This window comes from Platalea leucorodia, assembly GCF_965183815.1.
Source record: "Platalea leucorodia genome assembly, chromosome: 2".
In the NCBI taxonomy this organism is placed as follows: domain Eukaryota; kingdom Metazoa; phylum Chordata; class Aves; order Pelecaniformes; family Threskiornithidae; genus Platalea; species Platalea leucorodia.
Window position 1 is genome coordinate 81,236,611 of NC_138824.1, and position 21,174 is coordinate 81,257,784.

The window sequence follows — 21,174 nt, forward strand, 5'->3', positions numbered from 1 at the left end:
ACTAAAATGCCATGTCTGTAATTGAAAAACAAACATTGTTTCTTTGCTGACTGTATGTATAACAGAGACAGATTTCCATAGATTGGGATGTAGATGTATTAAAAATGATGCTCCTGCACAGACTGCCTCTTTTGATGCAAAACCTACTGAGGTCCAGTAGAAAGGGTCCCAATGACTTCAAAGGACTCTCATGAGGAAATATTTTCACATTCCCTATCTTAAGCATGTAATTTGGTAACGTAGATGATACCAGTATTCCCTGATACTTAAATCAGCACATTATTCTCTCTTGTTTGGTTGTAGTTTTGGTAGAGTTACTATTTCTGCCTGCATATGTTTCTTTTTCGGCTTTGTCAGCTTAACGTTAAGACTGCAAAAACAGCGGTACTGGCTGTTGCCAAATGTTCTCCAACAATGACCAGAAGAAGATGCCTAGAGCAGAAAATAAGAGTATTTCAAGCACATTGTGCTGCTTCCCTGGGGTATTCTCTTAGCCTCCGACAATTTACAGCTCAGAGACTGAGCTCAGAGTTGGTGGCCCTGTATTCAGTTACACTCAATGGGTGTCTCTTCCATAACTTACCCACCTGTACAGGAATCCCTGCTACCCCTCTCCACAGTTTACTGTGAAAACTGTCATTTTACTCCTGTACTTTAGATCTGGTTTATTGTCTTTTTTCCCCAGTCCATGTGAAGACCTTCCTCATCCCATGGTTGCTTAGTTTCCCTAAGAACTGCCAACAACCGAGGTGGCTAGGAGCCAGTTGAAATCCTAGTGAGCTCTGCTGGGGTGTTTTATGACTCTTTCAGGAGTTTGTGAGGCAGGACTTCCTTCACAAAGTCCATGCTGACTTGTCCCTGATGATACCCCCAAATTATTCATGCATCTCCTGTTCTGTTCTTTATTATAGTATGTAGGTAATTTCACCAGAAAAGCAGTTTAGTTTTTTGCTCTGGGTGCCTTGACCTCCTACAGAATTGTTGGGGTTTGGTTTTTTTTTTAAAATAGATGATACCTTTGCCACCCTCCAGTCCGAAGGGTCATCAAGGAACTATGTTGGACTGTCACATAATACACTAGCCATTTCTCAGAATGCAGTCTTCATTGTATTACAAATGGAGAAGAAGTGTCAGACTGCCATGTCCTGCCCGCTATAGGAAGAAGGTGAATATGTAGATCATCTTTTAAAAAAGAAAGATAAGCACACAGAAAAGTGAACTGAGCATAGTAGTGTGTACCAAGGCACTGTGATACAGCAGCATCCATAAAGAGCAGCCCTCAGGAATGAGCTGCCTTGGGTTTGATTTTTACACACACAGGCCACGCTTAAAGTCCTTGCACTGTTTTCCAGAGCTACGTCTACACCATCAAATAAAAGAGGAGCTGGTTTCAAACCCAGTCCGAGCGACAGGGACTGGGTTTACGCGTATGCTGTGCAGCAGCAGCCTCCCGCAGACCAGGGCTGCCTTGCAGACAGCTGTTGGGAGTGATCCAGAGAGGAGCCAGGGGCTCAGAGAACAATTAAGCTGTGTGGGCAATCAGTCATCAAGCTTGCTCCCTGGCCTTGTTTTATTTAGGAGTATAGAGGCACTCAGTGTGATCCTTCTAACAAATAGGAACAGCTTGTAAAAGGATAAGAGAAACAAAATGATTTCTGAGTAAATAATCTGATCTAGGGAATGATGTAAACCACTAGCAGAGGCACTTCCATGCAGCGTGAAATCATTAATGTTATGTAAGAGCTGAAAGCATTTGGGAATGGCTGGTGCGCTTGTATCGGGACACGGATCGTGCTCTTACTGACATTTAGCATCCTTTCACTCCTGGAGCTGGGGCCACTTGAGAAGCTCCATCTCAGTAGACTGTATTTAGGCTGTAATATTTTGATGTTAACTGAGCTGAAAAGGGCTCTCCTGATGAGCTCCTTAATGAAAAAACAGACAAATCTTCATTTTGGAAGGAGTGACTGCACATATCTTTTTGAGCTGACTCCATGCCACGGACTTAGATCTGAAATGCAACCTAAGTAAAAATAAAATGAAGATGGGTGGGAGTGTTTCTGCTTAATCCACTAGTCTAAAAAGCAGATATTGCTTTTGGTGGCTGAGAGCTGTAACCATGAGCGGTGCAGAGGAGGAGGGGGGTGGTGGTGTGAGTGCCTTTCAGGCCAGCACTCCAGATGCTGAAATAAGCTGTAGCTAACATTCATTGCTTTTCAGGCTGAGGTTTCTTTCCACAGGTTTTTTCCCTGAAGATTAATTAAAGGACATGTTTTCATAATATGGGTCCTATTTCCCGATACAAAATCTTCACTGTTCCTGGTCTAAATGGTAAGCATTAGCTACTTAATACCAGCAAATTTCCCTGTACAATATAGCTTCCAAAAGCATAGTAGACACGCCTTGTTAACCAAATGAAATATTTCACAGAGATATAAAAGCACGTGATTGACACATAGCATGCAGTCAAGGGAAATATTATCCTGCGAAGCTTTCAGCAGTGTGACACCGAACGCTGCACTGTGCAAAGTTCAAGTAACAGAAATAATGGGCTTCATTAGAAGAATCCAGAGCACACTGATCCGTCACTGATGAAAACCCAGCTCAATGCTAGCTAAAAACAAATGGTGGTTATTTCGTTTCCTAGTACCAAAGCATTTTGTCTTTTAGGCCTCAGAGCGCGGCCTCCACAGCATAAGAGAAAGAAAGCGTTAGCTTAAAAAAGCTGTGGTTTGCACTGCCTGGGAAATCGCTCTTGGATCTTGCCCTTACAACCAGCCCAACAGACCTTTTCTCCCCGCCAGGCTCCTGGTGCGTAGTGGCACGTTGCTCTGTGCAAAAGCCGCCGGGGCACCCCTCACCCCGCGGGATGCAGCTCACTGCCCCGGCGCAGAGGAGCTGGGCAGGGAACTGAGCTAGAGAAAGGTGCTGCCCACCTGATTAGAAATCAGCGCCCTTTTGATAATGGTGGTAAATATTATTTTTTGCGTGCAGTTTTAGTTTCCTTGGCAGCTCAATACCTGTGCACTTTTGGGCTCTTCCAGATGTGCTTCAATCTTTTTTTGAGACACCTAAGTCTGAGAGTGTCAAGGATTTTTTTTTAATATACACTTACAATCCTTTCTGAACATAGGTAAGTGAAAGCTGTGTAAACCAAAGGGAATGCAGCTTGATAGGATACATAGGGCAGTGTTTATCTGAATGTAATTTTCAATCAATGGAACTACACTTTCATTTCAGGGAGATAGAGAAGCTGTTATTTTGGATAGCAACAAATTCAGGCAAATGGAAACTGCAAATGCTTTTCTGCAGATTCAGACAACTTCAAGAGACAGGCTAAGACTGTTTTCATGAATATTATTCCCTTTTAAATCAGTTGCAGTGGTTAGCTGCAAAGTACCTCTTGGGTACTTTGATTTCATTTGTTTCAGAGCACAAATCAGGTATATTTAGCTAATCCTCTAAAATTCAGCTGTATTATCATCTTTCATTAGCTTCTCTAAAATGCATTTTTACTGTTATATTTTAAAGAGGATTAATCTTTCCTAATATAAATCACAATAGTCTCTTTAGTTATGGTACATATTAAGGTTTACACAGCTTAAACTATTTAAATGTTGATTTATGTTGCCTAAATTATTCTATTAGAGCTGTTGAGAGAATAGGAAGGACATTAGGATTATTTTACTGTCTGATGTGTCGGGCACAGATCTTGTTGAAGACCTGATTCTTTCTCGGTTACTGTCCAACATCTCAACCAGTCCTTATCTTTTTCTTAAAAATTTGAGAACAACTGTGATGGATGTAAAATAACAGGAAATCATTAAGTTGTTATAAAATTTTATTTGCAAAAAAAATCCCAGTAGATGGACTCTCTGTATGTCACTGATATCTGGAAATGCTAACGAGCCCTATTCTGCCTTCTAAGAACCTGAGCATGGGCTGTCACTCAAGCGTATCTGAAATCCTTAGATTTCTTTCCTCCATGCTGTCATTCTGCTACAGACATTTATCTACTATTTTTTTCTCATCTGATTTGAAATACATGGAATACTCTGACTTCCAGAAAAGACTGTTACGGTGGCTCTGCAGAAGTTATCCTCTTTTGTAAAATGCAATTGGGGTTCATCTGTGAAACTCTCAGCAGAGGTGTCCTCTCTTTCACGTGCGCCCTGTTTACTCTGACTCACAACTTCCACTCAGAGCGAACTACGGAGGCTTGGCACAGAAAACAGCAAGGAGACCAGTAAGCCAGTGTTGGTCGGGGCAAAATGAGGACACGCATGTTTTTCTTCAGATGGAGATTTTAAAGTGATTGCAAGTGGCTTACGTATAATTCCTTGGATTTATTTAAAAAGTTGTGTTTAATAGGTGGGTGGGGTTACAGCAAGAATGAGGAATCTAGTCACAGCTTTGCCACTGATTTTCTGGATGATCTCTTAATAGTCACATGTCAGAACTTTCAGAAAGGGCCTGGAATTTGGGATGTCCCAGTTTAGGGTCCCATTCTTGTTTGTTTATTTTTTTTTAATTTACTTTTTATTTATTTAGGAGGAACATTTAAAAACACTGCGTATTTATTTTAGGTAGAAACACAAACTGGTTCCTTTGAAACAAGCTGAGAACATCTTAGCCCAGGCTCTTGGTGTAAGAAGGTATTTTTAGAAATTCCCTTTTTGTTGCTTACTTTTACCCATATTATGGACACAGCAATGCTAATCATGTAAAGCTTTTGCATCTCCTTTAAGGACACTTAGCTCTGCTTCATCTGAAATAGCTATAAAGCTGTGAAAGCTAAAAATCAGGTGTTCCTATCTTTTGAGCCTACAGTCAAGCACTTGTGCATCAATTTGCATTTTGAACCCATGCATGTTTCAAACTGGTTCACAGTGCACTGAGAGTGGAGGCAGATATGAGAGGTATCTTAAGGACAGCTCCTCAGTGTGCCAGTTGGGTGCTCTTCCAATGAGATTGCTCATGAGTACCCATTTGACTACACGCTGCTGGCAGGTGCAGGGGGAAGGAAGAGCATCACAAACCCTTCATCTCGCATGCTAGGGCTGGCCCGTGCTGAGCATCCAAAGACGTGAATGCAAAGGAGAGAAAGGGGTATGTAATCATTACACCTGTGACTCTGCCAGCCTGACATTCCTACCAGCTCGCCAAGGGAAATGATTCACTTCTGAACGTGCTAGCACAGCTAGGTCAGGGTAGTATAATAGCAGTTCCTGAGGACATGCCTCTTGAACCTCAGCAAATGGAAAACTTCAGCTTCATTGACCTTCTGGGTGCATCCTGATCTTTGTTAAAGAAACTTTGGTAGAAAGTTCAATCAAACAGGCAGTGACTGTATTTTTAGTTTAAGCCGCAATAGAGAAAAGGAGAGCACTTTGCCAAGATCTTCATGTAGGATTATTTGTTGTAGCCAGCTCACCTATGAATTATACAAATTGTCTCTTTGTGAATAATTGCAGTCTAAACAGGGTGGCTTCAGCAGTTCACACTGGTGTGTTAATTCCCAAATTCAGAGATCCCTTAGGTGGAGTTGGGGATCCACTGTTTTGGTGGGAAGGACTTAACCTGTAAGGCCTGTGAAGGCAGCTACACAACAGGAAAGTGAAAACCCAAGACCGAGAATTGAGGTTTGAAGTAAAATTTAGAAAGTACAGATGAATGTAGGCTATTTGGGATCCCTCGGGGGATGTGGCTGAGGAAGACAGAGGCACCTGAGGGCAAAAGCAGTGAGCACCGAGTGGCCTGACAGATACACAACCGTCCATGGTAGGTGCTTTACACTTCCTTGCAACGTCTTCTACTACCTACCCTCAGAGAGATGCTCTGGATCAGATTGACTGCCTGTCTGCAAGCCAGCTCTGGTGACTAGATAAGCAAATCTGCCCTGGCTCTGAGACTTTCTAGCAGTCCCTTCAGTAGGACTGATTTTGTGTAATTCACATTCCGGTTTGATGCAATTCATGTGTGAATATGTTTGTGTGAGGATGTAAAATCAGACACAAATTACTGTGTTCACTTGGTCTCCACCATAGAAGAAGGCACTTGAAAAGGCGTGAGAAAAAAGGAGCTATATTTACAGTACAGCATTGCATCATTATATAAAGTCATTAATTAGAACAATTGAGATATCTAACAATTTTTGAGAACTTTTTTTTAAATGTGTCAAGCAGAAAACAGAAAGGAGGTGATGCGAGTTAACTGAATTAAAACATATCTCACAAAACGCCTATTTAAATGTTATTGTAGCTCTTGATATTTAAAGATATGATCCTTATTGGACAGCTTTGATCAGACTTTAAGCAAAACTGAGTTTTGTTTTAATGAAAGGTATAATATTAAATGCTTGTTTCACAGTTTGTGTGTGGTATATTAACAGTATGTTTTTATTTAGTGTATAGAAATCATACATAATATTTAAAGAAGTAGTATGTAATTACTTCCTTTCTTGTAAACAGTGGCCTGAATGGTGTGGTTCACTAATTCAATATTTAACATGGTTTAATATAACTTCTAATTTGAGTGGAGTTTTTTTTCCCCTCTTTGCTTGCTTCCCAGCCACATATTTTGTGGAGCTTTAATATACAACCATGTATCTGCTATATATCTGTCAATGAAGGCAAGATCAAGCAAGCATGATTTAGAAATAAAAGCAGTTTGTGGTTATCCGTAGGAGTATGTTTCATGCTCTGGATTCATCCTTTGCTTGTTTCCCAAGAAAATTCCTGCATCTTTTTCTTTGCAATGGAAAATTTCACTGCATTTGAGGAGCAGGCATATAGGTATGTTCCTCACGATAGAATATTAGTAATGCTAGAGATACTTTAGATCTCAGCCTTCTAGATGAGGACAGAAATTTTGCATCTGAGCCTTTTTTTCCTGGGAAGTCAGAATAGAAACTGGAGGACAGGTACCATGCCCTTGTAGTAGCCAAGTTAATTCTTGAATTCACTTGCTGCAACACTCCATGTTACACAGAGTTTGTTACAGGCTCAGAATATTATGTTCAGGTAAGCACAAGAGGCTGTACCGAGGGGACTTCTGAGACAAGGGCAAAATGGCCACCAGTAGGGAATGGTGTCCCCTGCTTTTAGGGGACAGAGCATGCTGGCTGCCTGCATTGTTTACAAACTGTATACTGGTCTGCCAGTAAGGATTACGCATGTATCTTAAGACAAACAGGACTTACATCCAGCTGAAAGATTTCCTTGTTTTCTTCTGTCCTTCCAACATAAATGTGTTTATTCAAACGCTGATTAAATTGGCTGTTGTCTAAATGAGAGCAAGATAAGGATGCCCACTAAAGGCAATGAAGCCGTCACCCCCTTTCCAAGTAGGAAGCTGTGTGCTGTTCACTGCATGCTCTTAAATCAATGCTGTTTCTTCACAGCTTCATGGAGATGTGTAGTCCCACCAGGACCAACTCTTAATGTCTGCTTAACAAGTGAGGAGTCTGGAGCTTGATGCCATCTCCCATCATGAACCTGCTGTGTATCCCTTGGGAAGTCTTAAGTCGCTGCAATGCATTTCCTGTATTTCTGTTAACTCCTTTAGTTAGTTATCTCCCATAACCTGTCAGTCATGGCTAATGATGGAGTAGATGCCAGGGAAAATGGATGTCTGTCCTCAGAAGACTATCATTAATCCATCAAATCCACTAAAGTGTCTCTCCTCTGTGTTCTGCTCTGAATCTACATTACACCAGGCTCAGGAAACCTATTGTAGCTGGGTAAACACGAAAATAGCTTTCCCCTAGATTTTTATAATTTCACTCAGAAATTTAAAAGCATAAATAAATTTGGGCTTGTTTTTGTTTTTGGTTTTTTTTTTTTTTTTAAGTTTGTGGAACAATTTCAAGTTTGAGGAAAAAAGGCAGGGGGAAAGGTGGGCTATGGATTTTTTTGTGTGTGTGTTTTAGTAGGAATAATTTCAGCCCAGACAAATCAGTGGATCACATTACTCTGTGAGCAACCAAAATGGCCAAGGAGTAAATTCTAGGACACTATTGCTAGAACAGTTGTTATTTCCCAATACCTTGCCAGGTGTGAGTGAGAGGGGAGGCAGGTCTGTGTTGGTTGGATCTTGAAGAATTCTTCATAATGAAGCTAAGTGTCACAGTAGGTTAAGTACAATGAAATGACATGACACTTTCCCTTCTTCTTAATAAGTAACCATTAATAACTGACCAGTTAATTCAAATGCTGATGCCATATTATGGGAGCTAAGATGGTTCAAACTAGTTATCATACATAGCAACAATTCATTTCCCATTATTTTTGCTAGTTTACATGCAGTGCACACATTTGTGTGATTCCAGGTAGTTAAAAGTCAAGCATTTAACAGGAGTGCCTTTACTGAGGAAAGGTTTCAATATTTGATTTTTTAAGGCACCCTAAAATGGCTGTTTCAGGGTTTTTTTAATTTATTTTTCTTTTTTTTTTTCACTAGGAAAGTTCACTGTTATACCTTCTATTTATTCTTACAGATTAGAAAATCATGCAAAGTTAAAGTGAAGATGGTAAGTGTTATGCTGCACTTGTTAAAATCTGCTGGACTATGATGTAAACAGAAATAATGAAATGTCTGCTTTAGGCTTTTGAATCTTTTTTTTCCATCTTTTACAAGGAACTCCAACTGGCAGAGACTATTTATTGCATTTTTTAGCAGTCTTTAGAGAGTTTATAGAGAACAGTGATGTTTCAGAAGTGCTAACTGAAAATAATACAGGGTTTCACTTGTCTACTAATTTGTATCTTTGGCTTTTCTAGTTCTTCTCCTTATAATTCGCACAGCATGGTAAGTTTTGAGACTTCAATTACAACACCAGTTCTGGTAACAGCTTTCTCTCCTTGACTGGACATAATGCTGAAAAATGGGAAACATATTTTTCCTTTAACCTGAAGAAAATTAAGGTCCTTCTTTTCAGAAAGAAATTAAATATACACAATGTATGTTTATGACTGAGTAAAAGAGACATAGCTCAGACCATTGCAATACTAGGTATTTGCATATATTAAGATTTAAGCAGGCAAATATCTGTGTATTACATCATAAAAAAAAGGAGAAGGCATTCCCCTGGGTTATCAGTCCAGTCTCGACAATGAAAGTCACAGCATGGCAGTAAACGTGCATGAAACACCTTCAGAGAAAACAGCTTTTTTACTCTCATCCCTGACAGCCCTTCTTCATTTTTTTTCTTTTTTAATATTGCTACTGTATTTCTAGTGAGCCCATGAAAAGAGTTAATAGAAGGTATTCAAAGAAAGCAGGCATAGCCCTACCTTTTCCCTGGAAATTCAGAGCAAATCCAAACTAATTATCCCAAGAATAAAAACAAAGCATTGTTATTTAGCTTTTTGTTTCTTTTCTGGTGGACAGTGGAAATTGAAGATCTCAGTTGGGTACGACATGGCCCCTTTGCACTGAAGAGAGTCATTGATCTGTCATTTTATGAATGCCAAGCAGGCCCTTTTAACACCCTCATTGGCCAACATGTTAACATGCATCTTTGTGTTGTCCAGTGATAACACAAAAAATAAACAGGATGTGGCCACCAACAGCAATAAGTCATGGGCTGTCTTCATTGTATAAGCTATAGGCTCCCCACTCCTGGAGCGGCGGTTGTCCCAAAGGTGGGTATTTGCACTAGAGGTAACTCTGGCAAAAATCTGAGGCTGTGATGGGTATTGACTGCGCAGCCACCCGTCACGAGCCCTTATCAAATGGCGGGAGAATGTCAGACTCTAAGGTGCACACACTGGAAGTCCAGTATCAACTTAGTTGCAACACGATCTCTTGTACCAAGTCCTTGCATACACAGCATTTGCTCTTGGCTAAGGATAAAAGTTACAGTCAGTATTTAGGATATGCAGGTGAAAATTCAAGGTGTCATGAGCATTTTTGGCAAGAATAGACTAAGATGGGGACTTTCAATCTACATATACACAAAAGTGTGTATGGAAACAATGAATCTAGCTGGAAGAGATTCTGCCTCTAAACTAAGATTTGAACAGTTTAAAAAGACAGTGGAATCACCTCCAGTATATGTTTACCAATGATGGTTTTCTTTACCTTTTTTTTAGAATTTGCAAAGCCCCGAAACAGTTGTACTTTACTTCATTGTTTACATAAGGCAGCCACTTGCTGCAATTGAGTCAGAATAATCTGAAAATAGCCTTGAAGGCAGAGCACGCCATACCAATGTCCAGCAAATACTGCCATGTCTTTTTGCCATCTTAATGCAAAGATTGAACGTCACCCATCCTGTGAGACTGGCCATATTCTCTTTGCTTTGTCAGAGCCAGTACTGCTTTACTGTGCTTTTAGGGAATAAAACAGTCAAGCCTTCCAGAGACCGATGTTCTGGCAGCTGTCGGCAACACCCAGCAAAATCGCTGGTGTTCCTGGAAAGCCATGCATAATGCTGTGCATTGGAGAGTGCCATCTACTGGCACTTTTTCCTCCCAATTATACCACTATGAGTGCCCTGCAAGAAAGAAGCAATATCTCATGGCGATTCTTAATTCTCGCATTTCTAAAAATGTTTACAAGTCTGTCAGACCCAATTGTTCCTATGTAGTGCAGCATTTTTGTTTTTCATCTCTTCTTTAGACCTTGTGACCTATCTCTCCTGCAGGAAATTTTATAATCAACTTCCTAATATGCATGACAAATCTATTATTAAATAGGCAATTATCAAATTACAAATTATAAAAAGATCATATTATGTTCTATTAGTGGTTTCTAATGGAAATAAAAGCTACAACAAAAGCCGATGAAGGTCAGTTAACATACTGAGTATGACAATTAAAACCATAATCAATCAGCAACCGTTACCATTTGCAGTTTGCAGTTCCATTGTGATGAGCCCTACACATCTATGCAATACTCCAGATGGATTTTCACCTTTTTCGCACCAAATAGGCCACTAGAATATTCCATACATCCCCTGACGTTTTGCACAGCAGTTTCTGCTGCCAGTTCAATTGTGTTTTTAATAAAGCATTCAATGTTTTACGGTATCTGGAAGACCTCTTTGGCCTATGATATTTGAGTTCAGAGCATGCGCTTGCTTCACAACAGAGTAATCATCCACTTTTTGTCTCATACTTGGGACTGAGTGCACCCTCAGCCAGTTTGCAGATGGCACCAAGCTGAGCAGTGGAGCTGACACACCTGAGGGAAGGGAAGCCATCCAGTGTGACCTTGACAGGCTTGAGGAGTGGGCCTCTGCAAACCTCATGAGGTTCAACAAGGCCAAATGCAAGGTCCTGCACCTGGGTCGGGGCAATGCCCAGTATCAGTACAGGCTGGGGGATGAATGGATTGAGAGCTGCCCTGCAGAGAACAAGTTGGGGATACTGGTGGATGAAAAACTGGATATGAGCTAGCAATGTGCGCTTGCAGCCCAGAAAGCCCATCATACCCTGGGCTGCATAAAAAGAAGCACAGCCAGCAGTTCGACAGAGGTGATTCTGCCCTCCTACTTTGCTCTGGTGAGACCCCAACTGGATTTACTGCATCCAGCTCTGGGGTCCTCAACACAGGAAGGACATGGACCTTTTGGAGCGGGTCCAGAGGAGAGCCACAAAAATTATCAGAGGGCTGGAGCACCTCTCCTCCAAAGAAGGGCTGAGAGAGTTGGGGTTGTTCAGCCTGGAGAAGAGAAGGCTCCAGGGAGACCTTGTTGCAGCCTTTCAATATATAAAGAAGGCTTATAAGAAAGATGTAGTGAGAGATATTTCCAGGGCCTGTAGGGACAGGACAAGGGGGCTGGACACAAGGAAGATATAGATATTTTTATGATGAGGGTGATGAGACACTGGAACAGGCTACCCAGAGAAACTGTGGATGCCCCATCGTTGGAAGTGTTCAAGGCCAGGCTGGATGGAGCTTTGAGCAAACTGATCTAGTGAAAGTGCCTGCCCACGGTAGGGCAGTTGGACTAGATGACCTTTAAAGGTCCCTTCCAACCCAAACCATTCTATGATTCTACGATTCTATACTTTTCACACATATTTGTACCTATCACTAAGGAGTATGTATCATTTTGGCATCGAGGTAGCTGAATCAAAAGCATTCTAGGACTGCTGTACGGCAATAAAAATGATCTTAAAGATATAAAACCCTTTTATTTATTTCCATGAAGATTGAATGCTAGTGTAGTAAGGAACACAGCTAAAGACTTAAAAATTTAAAGGATACATAAAGTAACCATGCCAACATTATAATGAAATGCATTATTACTGATATTAGAAAAAACATTGATTATGCTAAAAGAAAAAATATTTTTTCAAAACTTGGAAAGTCTTTCTCAGCTATGCGTTACTCTGTGATTGCATGCCAACAACATGATTAAGATTTATTCTTCCAGATGTAACGAGGTGGAATAAGTTTCTTTTACTGTGTAGACAGCCTCAAATACTTTTAAGTTTAATGAACTTTGAATATTTCATGCTGTTGCATAAGAGCATGCCAACCTGTTACACATATGCTTCATGTGTAAGCTTGATGTGGCTTACAAGAGCCATACGAAACCCTTGTATTTTGACATCGACGGTTCAATCCTTGATCCTGAAAGTGCATCACATATCCATTTGCACAGCACAGGGAGATGTTTGTGCGACTGTGCTATCAGTACCCCGGGACGATCATAAAGAGTAAATCACGGAGAGAGTGAATTAGTGACATAAGAACAAAGGCTATGTTTGAATCTGAGATCCAAAAGTAATGTAGATTTTGTCCAAAAAAGTGCACACAGAAGGTAATCACTTCAGCTCAATGCATCTTTACAATGGATACTTCTTGGGTTTTAATTAAGTATGTATGATTCTTGGCATCACAAAGATCTTTTCCATCCTTGAGGACATTTAGAGTAGTTTGATCTAAGACAAGCAGAGAGGATTATGGTGGTCTACAATCTCGTAAAATGAACAAAAACAAGTTGCAAGCCGCTATTACTTGCTCTGCCTGAGGAGAGACCAGTTTAATGGAAAATGTGCTCCAATTGGGGAAAGCATAAAAACACAAGCATGGAATAAATGTATAGGTTACTAATATTTGGGTTCTTTGTAGAGTTCTGTTAACAACTTTCAGTAGTGGCCACCCTGCACATGTAAATTCTTCAATGTTTGGGATGAGCTTGTGTGAAAATGCTCCACTTTCTTTCTTTTAGATAACACAAATAGCACTGAACAACTCTTTGTCATCTCTAAAGATGTTTGCAGTTGAAGGCTTACAAAATTCCATGAAGCCTGAGGTTTTTTTGTTCTTGTTGAACTTGTGGAACCATGCGGTTATGTGTGCAAAGTTACAGCCAGATGTATCCCAGTGCTGGGCAGAAATGCAGACAGCCCTACGAGTGACTCTGCAGAGGCACCCTCAGCAGTGTGCTTATGAGCGATGAACTTTTGGAGGGTTGGGGGGTTCTACCTGCATTCAGTGTTGCCTGCTGTGCTGAAGCCTTATGGGTGTCTTATTGATTTGCTAGCCCCAGGATAGCACAGTTGACCAGAGATGACTTCACTCACCTCTGGTTTGGGGGAGGATTAGAGCAGTGCCATTTGCTTTGGGGCCTTTCTGCAGAAGTCTGCAAAGCTGGTGTGCTCCACCTGCCTCATCTGTCCATTCAGAGGTCCTGTCAAAGTGCACCTGCACCCTACATGTGATGTGAAGTGCATACCCACATGCTTTTTATGAACAGGGATCTTGATGGGGCCTTTGTACAGCTCCCCTTTAAGCAAGACGTGAAGCAGTGGGAGGATTTGTGCTGCAGCACACTGCAGCTGTAGCCCCCTTCTATTTTGGAAGAAAGCACAAAAAAAAGAAAGGTAGTGATCAATTATCGGTTGGCAGGTCTTAGTGAGGGTTCAGCAGGGGACAGTATTCTGGGCACAAGTGCACTTGGGCAACCACATTACTTTGGCCTAAATTTGTCCCTGTGGTTTCAGTCAGAATTGATATTGTTCACTTTGAAATTGCTGTGTGCTGCTGCTGATGTGCACAGCTGAGCAGCTGCTCCCTCTCAAGACAAAGGAGGCTGCACTTCAGGACGTGTTGAAGTGATTTCTGATTGTAAAGTATTTTGAGGTCCTTCAGACTAAAAAACATTTTTACCACTTCTGCAGCTACTGGTGTAAAGGGAACAGACAAAAAGTTCCCTTGAGCTGGTACAGACGAAACTTGACTTGAAATAGAACTTCAGTAGTTCTGGAAAGTTTCCATTCTTCTTCGTTTTAATCTGTAGACTGTAATGGCCAGGGTTTATACATAATTCTCTTTAGGGCATTCTCCTAGTGTAATTAGTGACAAAACCTGACTTTAATTAATGAGTAGGATAAGGCTTTAGGGATGGTCATGCAGCAAAACTTCTCAGCCTAATGAATTGATTTCCATTGAATTAGCTATAAATATAATATCATTAATAATGAATTGGTTCATTGTAAGGATACCAGTAGACACTAGAAATGAGTAGATGTTACTTTTTTCACCTCGGAGGCAAGTATGAAGGGTTGTTTCCCCAGTAAATTCTTTAACGATGTTGGCAGAATTTGTAATGAGCAATGTAGCAGTCTCTTGGACAGAGATAAGGAGCAAGTGATTTATAGTTGTGATGCCTCCAGGTCTAGTTAGAGCAAAGGTCCTGCAAATGGACCACCTGGTCACTCGTCCTACAGAGGAAACAGCTGAAGGGTCCTAAAATATTCTTGCAGGCACCGTCTCTTTAATTTTCCTGAAAATTACCCCTGCATAGATAAGGGGTAGGTAAATGATGAAAAGGTCACAAAAAGCAGCAGCAATATTAAAGAAACCAAATGACCAAAAGTAATTATTTGATGAGGAAGCTGGAGCTGGTCCCAAGCAGATAATTTCAACACTCCCATTTCCCTGTAGACTCCACTGCTCCACAGTGGGATAGGGATTTCTAAAATGCTACACTGCCACTGGTGGTGTTCCCTTTTGGGAACTGAAGATCCATAATGCAGCGCCCGTTTTTTAGAGGCTGTGATTTTTCATTCCTTATTTTTCTTATTTTGTAGACTAGGTTCTTTCTAATCACATTCAAAAGTCTGTAGGACACGTCTCCATTTGCCTTCAGACTTCTAATTAAGGACAGAAGAAACCCCAAAACAATTGGATAGGAAAAATCAAAATTACCATTTTGATTCTCATAAATACTCTGTGAGCAGCAGCCAAACCCTATTCATTGTGGATTCTCTTCCAAATGAGCTACGTTTGAAAAGCTCAAACCTTGGGAAGCTCAGAGGACTGGAGCTTCCCATTCCTAACATGAAGATGACAGAAACTTTGTTTTACTCTTGCATAGCTCAAGGAATGCTCCAGTTACAGATTAGGAAGGATTCATGCAAGTCGCTCCTAAGAACTTTGTTTTCCAGATTAGCTGCAAACCGAAGTTACTTTACATACATGCTGACATATAGGTGTTTGCACATAAACTTGCTTTTACAGGAATCAACAGCTAGAGCTGTGCTCTCACACCATAATACACCCACTGCCACAGCAGTCCAGTAATGCTCTGTTGATTTCTTCCTTCATTAGAAGTCTCAAAACAAATGCCCTTAGAATTGCATCTCCATATTCCTGCCAACAAAATCCACATTTTCAAGCCCAAATACTTGTTTCTTATGTGGAAAGGATCAATTCTCTGAACTGCAGAAAAATTCACAACCCCAGTGAATGCCACTGGATACAGTAAAGTGACTAACATTCATGAAAATCAGGCCACTCTCATTCAGATGTTTGAAAAATAACCTAAGTATCTAATATTTAAGCATGCTTGTTTCAAAATGCTCATCATTAAAATGTGTCTCTTTGTAGGCATAGAGAAAAAAATATGGGTTTGGTTTTTCAAATATGGCTTCCAGTTGAGCCTATCTATCTAAGCTGAGCCTGCAGTTCTGCCCCAGAAAGAAAACACACAGAGACTTAGCATGGGTAAAAAAATATGCCTTCAAATATGGAAGCCCAGTTACATTCCCTGGGTTCCAGTCGCTATTAGCAACTGAGAAGAATAAGGAAGAAAAATAGGTTGATTTTCATGCATTTTTTTAGATTTAGGGAAGGAAAAAAAAAAGACATCCATCCAAGGCTCTAAGTTTCTACTATCATTAACCATACAATAAATACATTCTCACAACATTAAGCCATCACTTCAACAGGAACTAACCCAACCAACCAGCTACCTACAGGGAGTCCTGGGGGACAGATGAAGAAGTAAAACAAGTACATGTGAATACTCTGGAAAACAGTAAATCTCCACTTTCCAGTAGCATAGCACTCCTGCTTCTAGCCAACATGAAGGGCAAAATGCTCAGCCAATATCATAAACCCATTATGATACAACATTGAATATTTCCTGCCCTGATTATTTTGTTAGGTGTTATTTTGTTACATTGTTAAGTGGCCAGTGTTATTTTGGCTGGCAAAGAGAACTTTCTGCTTTGGAAGGAAAAAGAGAGCCCAGCTGACCGTGCTAACAGCATTGGACCGAAGGTGAGGGACGTGCGGACTAACGTAGTAGGCCACCGTGGAAGTAAGCCAGCATGCAGAAGCCAAGATATTTAGTAGAGGTCTGCTTCAAGACACAAGAAGAGGTTGTGCGCAAGTAACGGGTTGCATTTGTTATGCACTTTTTGCATATGTGGGTACATTTTTAGGTATTATATGGCATGCTGAATGTATTCATAATAACATATATAATAATGCAAATGAAATATTTACCTTACCCAAACATGCTAATGGCCCAAGGGTACAATATCACATATCTAGAGCTGATTAGTGCTGAATGCTGCAGCAGGAAGATACAAATGCCATGCACAGTCAGCTACGCCACACTGCATCGTGGGGGAAAACTACCTGGCCACAGAGGGTGATCAATAAATGTCCAAAGCACCGAGACTGATAATGTTCTGTGCAACTACAAAATATATCCTCGCATTCTTCAGTTGTTTTGCTACCAATTTTGGCACACTGAGATATGTAGCGCCAGGGAAAGGCACCCTCAGCCTTCCGTGCAACAAAAACGCAAATGTAAAGATTTGCTTTTTCTTTCTGGTCACAGTATTTTGAAGTCAAAGATATTTATAAATAAATCTCTTAGTCTGGAAAGGAAGTAGATGCAGCTATGAAATAATTATTAGCGCTATAGTAAGAATTCTGAGCCTTATGAAGGAATTCTTCAAAGTCTCTACATTAACAAAAGAAAAAAAATCTTTTCATATATTTCTCTCTGCTTTTGTAAGTTTTATGAGAAATTGATAGGATTTCATTATGGGAAGCAGTTTTTGGATGTTAATTCTCTGCTCATCTGCCTCCCCAAGCCCCTCAGACATTAATTAAACTTTTATAGCCATTCAAACTAACATCTAAACATTCCAACTCAGAGCGGCTTAAGTACAGCCTCAGGCTCTATCTGGCCCAAATCCACCAGAATGGCTCTATGCCTAATCCTCTGTTCCAGCTATTGACTGTTCTTGACCCCTTTTTCTTTTACTTTTATCATCTATTATCTTAAGGGGGCTTATTCTGCCCTGGTCCAATTTTGTCCGCTGGCATAACAAATTCTTATTTTTTCTGTACCCCCCATTCCCGTGGCCAGCTAGTATTCTTCCCAGTAACACTTTCAGAGACTTGAAATACCTTGACAGTTTGACTTTATCAAAGTTACACAACGGGTGATGGTAGCTATTTGAGCTTGTGCTTCCAGATGGCATGGGATCAATAGATGGGATGTGACTCACAGCTAACTAGTTATTTGGCCTTTGAAGCGCGATGTTGCAGGTCCTTAGTAAGTGTTCCATGCCTTATTGTTTTGAAGGGAACTGCATGCTGATATTTGGTGAGAGAGGGATGCAAACCATCACAGCTGAAGAACATTTGGGCTGAGGTTTGCTGTTTGAGTCCTAAATTTGTCACTATCTCCCACTACATTTTATAGTTCCAGCATCTAGATGTGCTATGACTTATACAGATGTCTCAGCTCCCATTAGCGTCAGTGGAGTTTTAGAGAGTGATTCAGTGACTTTTGGGAAAGACAAACAGTTATTCAGATACCACTGACCATGGGAACTACATCTCCACTACATATATTTGGGCCTTAGACAAGCAACACCTACCTGGGGACACCTATATTGTAGACAGGTAAAATTAGGTCAGCTCTGTTGTATACAGGTATAAAAATCTAACTACACATAACAGTTGCATGAAAAATACACTTTCATGGAGAACTGAGAAAATATTTTCCAGCACACAGAGGATCCCTCAACTATTTGGGTAATGTTTTCTAGACATATGGTTAGCCCTCATTTTTTTGCCAGTTGAACATTATGGAGTTATTCAGATTTAGTAACTCATTCACAAAAATATATAGCAACAAAATAATATTGCTCTCTGGGACAAAGCCCAGTTTTATTAGTAAGTAATTCAGGTTTGTGATGGAAAGCATACCGCTTCATGTGAAGACACTGTCTCTGGCCACCAGTGGCTTCCAACAGGAACAGGGAAGAGGGCTGTGATACCCGTGGCAGTCAACAGTGCAAGAGCATTTTGGATTTTAGGGAGTACTAACGAAAGGATTTTTCCATGTACATTGCTTTATTTTTGTCTAATTTTCTAAATCTTGCTTTTGTGTGTGGCAGAAATGTCCCTTGTTTAGATGTTCCTCTGTAAAAAAAAAAAAAAAAATCTCTGTTTTCCTTACTTGTCAAAGTGTTTCTTAAAGTGTAAAGTAATAGATGACAGTATCTATGATGCTAGATTTCTGAGGAGGACATAAGCTCTTAGTAATATTTAGTAGTTAGTGTTGGCAGTGGGACTTCAGGCAGCTGTACTACAAGGTCTGGCATCCCCAAATGGCAGGATGAGGCCAGGCTGGTGAGAGAGCAGCCAAAGGAAGAACAAGGCCCTGTGCCTGAAGGTCCACCTGCCTTAACTTCGACAGGAGGACAAGTAAGATCTCACCCAGCATTGTAACAGTTATGTTGAAAGAAATATTAATGATTGTAACGTTAAATCAAATTAAGCAAAGTCTTAGGTATTCAGCAGTTATGGAGAATTAAGAATACTGACTGAAAATTTGAAAGCTGAGTTCAAATGGCTCAAGACATTTTAAATCAGTTAACACGCTGACCAGCAGTTAACAGATACTCGGTACTCCATACCACAGGAGTGAAACTTTGTTATAGTTAACAGTGGTAATTACGATTGCTCTTCCGGTGCGTAACTATGCAATCATTACACTTCATTAATCACATTCAATGAAGAGGTAGTGCTATTTACTAGTACTGGCTGGGAAACCTTAACAGCTCCACTCTTCAGAGATTATTCGTATCCCCAAAAGCACTATTACCCTTTTTACTCCAGGCTCTTACCAAAGCAGGAAACCTCAGGTTTAATGTTTTGTAGTTACATTACCAATTACTCGATGTGTCAAGCAAACTCTCCAGTATTTTTTAGTACCCAATATTGCAAACTGTTTATACATAAAGCTAATAGTTATGATTATGTTTATTGCTCATTCTACATTCAGCAAAACTCACAGAAATGAGGAGAGAATCACTTTGTGTGAAACCTACTGGCCAAAAGCTAAGGCAGCTCTATTTAAAAAGCTTGTTGCTGAATCCTATTTTCTAATCAAGAACAGGACGTTAAATTTGCACAGTAAACGTACCGAAGCATAAAGAACTGGTTATTTAGATCAGTCTTCTGTTTAGAAGGGGAGGGAAGTCAAATTGTGTGTATCTACAAAATGCAATTTTTATGAGGGTTGAGCATTAATCCTGGATCCTGCCACTTTGCAGTTTAAATGTATTAAAAAAGCTGTTAGATAAGTCTGGTGGTTGCCAAAGCAAATTAATTAAGAAAGAAAACTATAATATCTTACTTGTTTCTGGTAAAATAGCATGAAGTTATAAAGTGAACACTGAAAGAATTTCCCCTCCCCCCTAATCCTCATTCATTTTCGTGAAGATTAATGATGAAAGATCTAACAGAACCTCATTAGGTGCCAAAAGAAATGGCATCTATGTTAACATCCCTCTAGGAGCCGTGGCTATGACTCCAGGAAATTAATTTATAATTCATTCTAATATGGTTAAGACTTCTTAGTGTTTCTTCCTGGATGTTACAAGACAGGCTCTAAATATCAGAACTTGCAAAAACTATACAATAAATAAGATCAAGCTGTTCCTTGCACCAGAGAACTAGTATAGAAGCTGGGTTTTTTTCTCTGCTTTCTTCTGTCATCTTCATCTTGCTTAAAATACACAGTAAGAGCTCTGCCAGTTGGGATGTAAAATGACTTCTTGATTGTAGCATATAATTAAAACTTCCCTTTCTGCTTTTTTTCCACATCAGTTTATAAAGGATCTACTTGAATTGGAGGCAAAAAAAAAAAGACATCTGGCTTCATGGCTTTGTGTGGGCTGAAGCTAGTTATATTCCTTTTTTTAATATATATTTGTACTGAGTGAAGCCTAAAATAAAGAACACTCCTTACCCACTAGAATATATTCCTTCATGCTGAGAGGTGAAATAAATTCTGCCATGATCAGTGAAAACATGCCAGAACCATTATTGCACATTGCGCTACTTTGGCCGATTACCGAAAAGATTATAGGCCTACACAAAAAAACAGCTTTTCAAGATGAAAAAAAATCAACCACCCCAAACCCTTTTCTTCCAGGTCCTGCTAGTGGCTTTACTTAAAAAAATAAAACAGGTTAAGACCACTACTACTGCTACTGCTACTGCAGCACATTGTATGAGAGACAGAGTTTGTAATAAAAGCCTGCCTTTTTTTCTAGAGCATGCCAGAACTACAGGTTTTAAAGTGATGAAAACATTTTTGCTGGGTCAACATCATCACAGCCGTGCATTTATGCAGTGCCCTTGCGAAGAGTCACAAGGGTGCTTTACAATGAGGTTCATTAAAAATGATCAATATTTAAGAACCGTTAAAAGGAGCAGCAAACATATTTCTTTGATGTAGTTTTAAATGCTGGAAGAGACCAGGCAGTTTTAAAACAGCGGTGGAAAGTTTAAAAATAAAATGGTGTAATTAGAAAAATGCATGAGTTCTTAATGTCTTAAGGTCACAAGGAGGGCAAACAAGGCAGCTATCTGATTCTGGTGGCTAAAGCAAGG